The sequence below is a fragment of the Tachypleus tridentatus genome, chromosome 3, assembly GCF_004210375.1.
Source record: "Tachypleus tridentatus isolate NWPU-2018 chromosome 3, ASM421037v1, whole genome shotgun sequence".
Taxonomy (NCBI): Eukaryota; Metazoa; Arthropoda; class Merostomata; order Xiphosura; family Limulidae; genus Tachypleus; species Tachypleus tridentatus.
This window is the reverse complement of record NC_134827.1, coordinates 17,030,241-17,040,305: the sequence shown is the minus strand read 5'-3', so window position 1 is coordinate 17,040,305 and position 10,065 is coordinate 17,030,241. Positions and strand designations below refer to the sequence as shown.

The 10,065-nt window shown below is 31.8% G+C and overlaps 1 protein-coding gene across 3 annotated transcripts in view; it reads right to left on the bottom strand.

Moving 5' to 3' along the window:
* Positions 1-4,874: 4,874 nt before the first annotated feature.
* Positions 4,875-10,065, bottom strand: part of LOC143246442 (protein alan shepard-like) — a 134,933-nt gene continuing 129,742 nt past the window's right edge. For all 3 annotated transcript variants that reach the window (XM_076493166.1, XM_076493167.1, XM_076493168.1), the window contains one exon: positions 4,875-9,739. The gene's annotated coding sequence lies outside the window, so the exon portion shown is untranslated. The remainder of the gene's footprint in view (positions 9,740-10,065) is intronic.

The following is a 10,065-nucleotide window of genomic DNA, read 5'->3' as shown; positions in this document are numbered from 1 at the left end:
TACATGGTGGATCCAGTTAAGTGGGAATTTTCTTGACCAATTTTGTTCCCTTATGATGAGCTTTCACTTTAGGTTAATGGGTTATTTGAGTATTATCTAAGGAACTTGTCATCCTCTTCATTTTCCTTCATCTGTTGTCTTTGGTTCTCATATTCTTTTTGCTGCCTCAGAATCCTACCACCAGTCAATTTTTGTTAGAGATGGTACAAAATAATTTCTCCTAGAAAGTCACTGAACCTGTAACTCATCCTTCTCCATGTTTGTATTCCAGGCTGTTTGTACTTTAAAAGAATTGGGGACTGGTGGTCTGTGATCTTTGTGTCCTACCTCAATCACTTTTTGGTTCTGCCGCGATTTACCATGGAGTTTTCTATCACCCTCATATAAATTTTACCTCAAGGTTTATGAATGACCAACGTAGACGTTGTGAATGCTTATCTGCATATTCCAATATCTCGTCTGTCGAGGAGCTGTTTTTAGGTTGTTCATTATGGGGTGGTTTATTCTTTTGTGCATTTACTGCCCTTCAGGCTTACTTCAGCCACATATATATTTTGTTGAATGGTCAAGGCTTTTGCTGGATGTAAGCATGCTCGGGGGTTGAGCTCACACCATTAAATGGATGACTGGTTTCTGTTAGCTCATTTTGAACTGGAGTCCACTCATCACACACATCTGCTTCTCCTGAAATCAATTCATGTGGGTTGGTTAATTAAGGTGGAGAAGTCATTCCTTATACATACCTAATATCTTGTCCACTTGGGCATTTTTTCTCTTCTTCAACTTCATTTGATGGAGCTTTCAGTTCTCCATGCTTTTACCATTTCCTCTATTACTGCACACAATGTTTTATTGCATTTGGGAGTGTGATTTTCTATGGAAGCCCTTAGTTCCTTGGGTCATGTGAATATGAGGTTTATTCAGTAGGATCTACACGACCAGTGAAACCTTTTATGGAGTCCATTAGAAATTTCTATTTTCCTTTCTTCTTTGCTTGTCAATTATGTGCATTGGTGGTTAGATAGAGCTCACATGTCGGTGGATGTTCCACTACCTCCCACATGTCTGCATTTGCATATCTCCATGGAGATTTCCATTTCAATAATTGCATGGTTATGGCTTATATCACTCACCAAGGCAGCTTCTTCTTCCCTTTGTGGATGAACCTGAAATTTCCTTTTTTCTCAGACACTTGGTATTTATCTTCTTGTGTGCCATATTCTCTGGATTCTCTCATTTTCCAGTTACTATGCTTTCAGTGGTATACTTCTCACCTGGCTGTGTTTGTCACACCCTTCAATATTCAGTATCAAATTACTGCTGTTTTAGTCTCCTGTTCCTCATTGACTTGCAGTGGCTGTTAATGTCTTCATTAAGGATTAGACCAACAAATACTTTACATATATTTTTGCATTAGTCTTCTTCCCAGGGTTATTTCAATCATCCACGTCACCCGATGTCAGGCCCTCCTAATTGCTTCTTAATGGCTGGCACATCTGTGGTTTCCACAATTGCTCTATCTCCAATCTACTCCACCATTATCTCTTCCTTGTACTCCATTCCAGCATTTCATCCATCCCTTCATGTCTGGTTGTTATCCAGTCCTTGGTAAACTGCTTCATTTGCCTGTTCTCTATGGATGTTTACCAACGTAAGTGGAGCGTTTTCTGCTGTTGGTCTTTGGGTTGAAGGTTTTCTTCTGCAGGGATCTTCAGTCTTTATGATCACAGGTTATTCAGCTGCCCTATCCCATGCATTTTGTTTCTTCTGTAAAGTCTTTACCATTTCTACCCTATCCTTGTTGTTGCATTCTTTCTGACTTTGTTGTCCTCCTCATCATGAAGTCCATCTGGATTGGGATGTCAATGGGACTTTTCACTGCCTTATTTTCCTTCCATTTGAACCTTTGTCATTATGTTCGATTTTTCACTTATACCTTAAGAGTTATTTCCTTCTCCTCTTGGTCAGATTTATTTGCCATAGATGTTTCATGTACCCTTTATCATACCACACATGTTCCCCTCCATTTGGATCACTCTTTCCTTTCCCAAACTTGGCAGCTTGTGAGAGCAACTCCTATTATTCATCAATTTCTTTATTCTGTTTCCTCAGTCTGATCCAGATAGACTACTATGTCTCTTAAGTGCTCTTTGTTGCCATATTGTCTACACGACTCTCTTTGGTGCTTGTTCTTACCTCTTCATTCCCTGGCAGATATACTTTGGTTGTGACCTTTCTCTATCCACCTTTACCATTTAGGCTTAGCTTTTAATTTGATTGAGTTATACTTGCTTGTCTCCTTTCCATAATTTTTTTTTTCTTTCTTCTTATACACCTTACCTTTTCCCTGGCATTGTTCCGAAGAGGAAATTCTTCAATCAGGCACGTGGATCATACCACATACGTCTATTTTTCACTATCTACATTGAATTGTTATTTATTAATTGTTGGGTTATTGTTTTCCACCTATGATTATTTTTCAGACTTTGGTAGGACTGTGATTGAGAAATTATTTTTTTGTGTACCTCTTATTTTTAGGGGCATTTCACTTATTTTCCTCTATGGATCTTGCTCTGTGGCAAGTGGTGCCTGGACAGGGACACTTCAAACAGCCAAGTATGCATTGGCAGACCGTGTTTACTTCATATTTACAATTTTCATGGCCATTCAACACTTACTGTTGAGATGGGGTGTTGCACAATATCACTTCTTGGTTTTTCCAGACTTAATTAATAAAGCAGAAGGGGATAGCTGCTCATCTCTTCAATTGAATAAATCAGGTATGGTCTCCTTTTTAAAACTGGGGTGATGGATCGTGAAAGTATCCTCCTGAATATGATATACAATATAAACAATGATAAATCCATTCAGTTGAGAGTAGGGTGGTGGCATTCTGCTGGTGTAGATGACAAGATGTCATCCCATCTGATACTTCAACTCTGTAGCAAGACATCAAAACGGGAGTTTACACCTTTGATTGGGATCCCTCATCTTATATTTGCATGGGTAATCAACATAATTCCTCACAGTTGTATTACAGCAGGTGTCTCCGTTCCCTTACTCAATTATACACTTGCTCACTTCACCAGTGTTGTGGATTACAATGGTGGTAGTTGCAGATTAATATCGTCTTTCCTTTATGCTATCCCTCGATAATTTTAATCTACTAAGAAAATAAGTTTTTTGTGCTGGGGTAGTTCCTCTCAGATTTTGGAGTGCGAATGTTTACTTTACTGGGGCATTTTTCTTATGCTAATATTCCGGATGTCAAATAGTTAAATGTATTGCTATAATGTGTGCTGTTCACAAATAAGTTGGAATAATATTTCTCTTTGCTCTAATAAATTTGAGATGAATATGGTATGATTCTCTTTTTTAATTCCCCCCACAGACGTCAATTCTCAGTGGCTAGGCTTTAAACTGTAGTTGACTTGCTGGCAACATGATTCTCATGCTACTCCTTCGTGAACATCAGTTACTAGTGGCTGGGTTCTTGACACATTGACTTGTTGTGTCCTAGCCACTCTACACCTAGGGGCATATCACTTTTTACTAATACCCACATTTATGTAATATATGGGATTGAGATTCAGATATTGTGTGATTTTCATCCCTAACCACCCATTATTCTGTTTCTTTTTTATTTTCTCCTCCCATTTTCTGCCCTTGTCTGCATCACCTCTTTCCACACTGGGTGAAGAGTGTACCTGGTATAGAAATGGTAAGGTTTCCCATGTATGATCCTCTAAAGTGAGGAACTCCTCCTTTAGGGTGTTCTTCAATCACTTTCAAATGATGCTTTTTTCCTTCCTTTGCACCAGTCCCTCCACCTATTGAATGCGAGATTCTGGCTATTTATATGAGAGGAGATAACACACTGTATCAGAAGTTATAATTTTCCTTTATTGCATATGTATTTTTGATAGTTACTCACTTTGGACTCTTCTTACCCACTGAAAGCCGGTGCTGCCATTTTATGTCAAAACTCGAAGTGATAGTTTGTGTTACCAAATAGAGGGAGTAACGTGTAAGGAGTCTGTGTCACACTTCTACTAATGATTTACATGTCAGATGCAGTTGAACCATGTTAAATGTAGTGTATAGGAGCTCAAGGCTTGTGGCTTGGAAAGAAATGCTGTACATATAGAGGGTAGCACTGAATGCAAATAGCTATTTATGTGAGGGGGAGGTAAGTACCTATCAGAAATACATTTTCAACATAGGAAAATTATAGTTTTTCTGCCTGGCAGCTAGGTCAATGTTTTTCCAATTTCAAGATGTGACCTCATCAAAAGTCAGCCCAGACTTCATTTCTATAAATGCTTTGTTTCTTATTATGTTTAAGACATATAATCTAATACTGCATAAAGTGTCTATGTAAAATTGAACTTTAAGCTTGCCTGCATGTCCAAAGGTTTCATCCATAACTAAAGACTGTCAGTCGCATTTCAACTCTTATGTCAGGAATAACACTTTTCAGAAATGGCTGTAACATGATTAGTGAGCTAAAGTTGTCTGATATTTTGGACACTATAGGCTATTTAAAGAATATGGCATGTTTAAAACATATTCTAGAACATATATTTGGCAAATGAAATGCTTAATCTATTAAGTACCAATAATTAGCAATTGTATAATAAAATATTTGATTTGTAATTTACCAAAAATGTATATGAATTTTATTAGAAGTACACAATTCTCTCCATTTGATATAATTTATGAATGTAATGCAATATGTTACAAATTACAAAGTGAGAAACTGAAGTTGTAAGGTGGTATGTCAGAATGAAATATTATTTTGCAATAATTAGCCTTTTTTCTCTTTTGTTTTCTAAATTTAATATAAATTAACTTATATAACAAGGAAACTGATCTCAAATAGCAAATTTTATTGTTATTCAAAGTGCTTAATGGAGAAAGTTACAGTCATCGCTGTTCACTATCTTTTCCCCAGTGAGAAATGAGAAGGTCTTGCTAGATAGAAATCCTCTACACACTATTTACAAGACTCATTTCCTAAATCAGTACGTACATACAGGTTAATTACTCTCTTCTTGATTCACACTATCAACATGTTCAACAGTTTTAACCAGGTTTATCTTCATTATGATATATTTGTATAGTTCTTGATGTTTCACTCTCTCTAAATCTCACAAGTCATCATTCATCTGCAAGGAACTTAAGTACATAAACTGCTAATTTATTTTTCTTAATTCTGTAAAACATCTAATTCTTGTTTTTTATGACCAAACATCTGGTGCAAGTCTTAAATGGACATGGTTTAGTCCTTCTTATTCACGTTTTAATGAAACAATCTTTTGAAACCTGTGATAACTAAAGATGGTTTCATTCACGATAAAAACGTTTGAATTTATAAGAATGGAAAGTTAATCTTTTAGAAAATAAAGTATTTTTAACACAACCTCTACTTTTGAAAGCTTTTTCCAAGACTCTTCCTATAACAGTTAAAACAATGATCGAGAAAAAACTTCCATTAATAACGTATTGATATAATTTTCCTACATAACAATATACTGGCAGTGTACCAGAAAAACTAATTTAGACATATTTTTCAGTATCAACATCCATTTCATTTACCATTATCTTTCCACAGTTTAAAAGTTTATACATTTTAAGATTAATGTCAGTGTACAAGAACTTATTTTTTATCTGTACATCAGTACACACTACTATAATTACAAGCTTATCTCTAAGCTCAGCTGCATTTCAAAGCATGTGTGGTTTTAAAGGAACATTCATACAAGTTGAGAAATAATTCACCAACAATACTTCCATAACCTTTCAAGTTGATATAAACTTCTTTAAAACTTGTCATAAAACACTATTAATGTTTCATAAAAGATGTTTTTTTTTAATTAATGCACATTTTCTTAACATTAAATATACAGAGAAAAAGAAAAATCTATCAAATCTGTGTATTATTCCAAAATACTCTCATTCTTTTATAAATAGTAAAATGAAAATTATATTTGTATGTAAATATATTCATATAAAAGATATTTATTTCTCAAATGTTTCTAAAATCCTGGTGATTAGAGGAAACAACTCCACTTTTTTTTACTGATCAAACTAAATGTAAAAATATATATATATATTTTTATCTTGATTCTCACTAACCCTACATGTGCTTTGATGTCACTCAGTTTTCTTTTTGAGTTAAAAGCACATAGTACTAAAACAGTTTTTTGTAAACAGTGGAAATAGTAAGGCTTTAACATTATGGTCACAATAAACAATAAACCTTATGAGATCCAACTGTATTCTTAACCAGGTCTTGTTTCAATAAACATTAATTACAAAACCTTATTATGAAAGAAAAAAACAAAAAAACACAGTCAATTTTATTAAAATTATTAGCTCTTGTTTATTAACATTGCAAGACCTGCTAATACTCTTAGATTTTTCAGGTATGAAAAAGTTACTTAACCAACCCAAAAAAAGAAATGATTCTAGACATCAAGTAAATCTTTGTTGAGATACAGAGACAAAGAGAATTCACATCTTTAATGACTAGTAACCACTCAGTAAGAAAATTCTTAAGCAAAGGAAAAGAAAAATGTTAAGATCTGATAAATTTTTAAAAGATGTGTAGGTTATCCTACAATATACAAGAAAAATATGGAACCAGATATGGCATTGAAACTCATATTTACATATTTAGATTATGGTAAAATGTTTCCACAAACAAAGTGTGTTTATAACTCAATAGGATTTATTATAAAATAATTCAATAGCAGTAATTTGATTTAGACAATTTAAATTACTATTTAAAAATGGGGGAATGTGTCACATAAAAAACTGTTTTGAAAGGTTTAACAAAATTTTTCTTTTGAGATAATATAGATTATGTTGTAACAAATTTCATAAGAAAAAAGCAACTTTCAAATATTTTTTGATAAAGTGGGGTAGACACTCTTCCACGAATTTGTTACATATTAAAACACTGCTAATTAATAATAAAAAAAACAGGTGGACTTTAATACTTGTCCAAACTTTACACATCTAATTTTTAATACTATGATAAAATAATGCTTTTACAAACTATAGTTTTAATTATTATAAATTAAAACAAATACTTAAACCTGTAAAATAAATAATCAGCTGTACAATGATTTTTATTTCCAAGTCATACTAATTACCTGATATGTTTACAAGTCAATTAACTTGACTTCTACTCATTAATGATTTATGCTAATTTCAGTATCAAGGTCATGAAAATGTAGAATGGATACATTGAGATGTATTTCTTATTATCAATTATCATTTTATTAACCAATCTAATTATAGATAGTATTAACAATAAAACTGAATGAGTTTAATAACTTGTAATTAAAATTGAAAATACTTCAAAAGCTTTTGAAAATAACAGGTGTTTAAATCTACAAAAACTTGCTTTTTTAATTTAGAAGCAAAAAAAACTCCATTAATTCTTCATCCTCATGTAGTCCAACCCATTAAAAAAAACTGTTATAATTCTAAGAAAAGAATCAGTATTAATGTTCAGAATGGTGGGTTCATCCCATAACCAGTGTTGGCAAAAGAAATTTATTTAAAAAGAAACACAACTGATTTTGGTAAACTGACTGCATTCAAATGACAACTTCTATAGATAATACATTTTTAATTTAAAATATTTCCAAAAACACACTTCTAAGCTTTTGGTGATAAAACTAACAATATTATAGCTCTTACTGAAAACGTTTCAGAATTTGTTTTTCTTATACACGAAACAATGCACATTATTGATGTTTTAAGAACATGCAAGTGACATGGCAAGTCAGTTTCAATGAGCTTTAACTGAGAACATGGTGCCATATTCTATATCACTAAAAATATTTCTTTTTACTTTAATAAAATGTAATATTAAACATGAATTTAAACTCACAGTCAACACCAATGAACTATATTTAAATTGACAAAAAAAATTATAGGTTGATAAAAGAATAATGTTTGGAGCAAAAATAACAAAGTACTGACTGAAACTTAGTTTCTTAAACACACTGAAAATCCATGTTTCTTTACACAATCTAATGTTACAACTAATCTAAAAACATAGTTTAATTTTTAAATCTACACTACATATTGTGACTGTACAACATTTTATGCAATGCTTTATCCCTTTACTCAATGAAAACCACAATAAAAAAAGGTTGCAGAACTTATGTATATTTACATAGTGAATATTTACTCTCAAGAGTTTTATTTTTAACTGGCAATAAATCAAATAACTTTGATATAAGTTATAAAAATTACTCTAAAACTGTATTTTTTCTTATTCTCCAAATAAATACTATAAGAGCAAAATGCAATTTTTAACCATCTAATTGTTTGGTTGCTTTCTCTTAGGTTGTCTTAAAATCTATTATTTCCTTTTTATTACCATATTATACCACCTTACAACTAAATACTTATCAAGGGATTTAAACCAAATCATACTCAAATAAAAAAATTCCAATCCTTAAAGCTATTTTTAGAAACAGTTCAAAGTTCAGACTATGAGCTTCTTGCAGTCATAATGTTAAAAAACATCTATCATAAGTTATTATCATATTTATATCAACTAAGAGATTTTAGTTTACATTGTTTCAGTAATTGCTTTGTGGGTAATTCTGAAGAAGGTTTATGTTCAGATAATTGGTCATTTACCAATTAGGATAGACTTTCAAACATGGATAGTGAACAAATTTTAATATTTCATCATTATATTTCTGCAACATCTGATTTTGTGAGGAGGTCATTACAAGTGTAAATGTTGGACATAATCTAAAATATTATCTTTAATTCACTAAGGCTCTTAAGTTTTCTTGACTTCTGTTTCTAAAACACACAACAACAAAAGACCTAACAAAGAATTTTTTTTCTTTTACACACATTTTGTCTCTTAAAAACAACAAAAGTTAGAATTTAAAAACCTGTAACACTTAAAAAAGAAAATAAAAATATTATGACACAACAAAGGTGAACATAATCTTTTTTAAGATTCCTTTTAACCTGCTGAAACATTAAAGTATTTAATAGCAGCACTTTTATAAATCAAGAAATAAAAAAGAACATTAATTTCATTCCCAACTGTCCTTCATGAAGTTGTGGAAAGGTTTACTTAATATATATATACAAACACCACATTAAAAAAATATAATTAATTACCCTCGAATGTAAATCAAATCAATCCGAACTTTGACACAAATTCAATGAGTAAGTCAAAATTATTTAAATTTACTTGTTTTCTCTGTCATCAGGTCATAGCAATCAATACATAACACCACTTGATGACCATAAACCACCTCCCAGCTTTAAAAAAAATAATCTGGAATCAATAGTAATATATAGGTATTTTGGTCAGTTTAAAGAATCCTTTCATTTAAAATTACATTAAACAAAAACTTCACAATCAAAAACAAGCATTGTTAAAGTCTTGGCCAGAACTAGTTTTAGTATTTGTATGCATCCAAGTTGCTATTTTGCTTTGCTTCAGATGAAAACTAGAAGATAAAAATATAGCATCTTGTTTGTTACAATAAAGTGTTGTTAATAACTTGGCTGGCATGGGTTTCAATGCTTGAAGGTATTCAAATTGTTGCCTGGCTTCTCTTCAAGAGAACCTTAGTGGATAAAAATACACCAACTTGTTTGTTACACATTGTTAATAACTTGGCCGGCACAAGTTTTAGTTTTTTTCAGCATCCAAGTTGCTATCTTGCTTCTCTTCAAGTGGATACTATAAGATAAAAATGTAGCAGCCTGTCTATCATTTACTTTCATTTTACAATTGGTTCAATTTTTTTCACAAAAAATTAACTAGTTCTAGAATTTCATGACAGCTCCAACTCAAACTATACAGGTAGAACTTACACTATGATATGGGAAGATTAATTTTCTGCAGTTAAATTTGGGGTTGATAAAAAAATTATGGGTTAATCTCTGAACAATTTGCTTATTTTAATGTGTGATTTAAAAAAAACTACTCATGCTACAGATACAATTACATTTTTCTAATTATTCAAAACTTAAAAGTAATAAATTATTAATTAGTAAGTTCTGGAT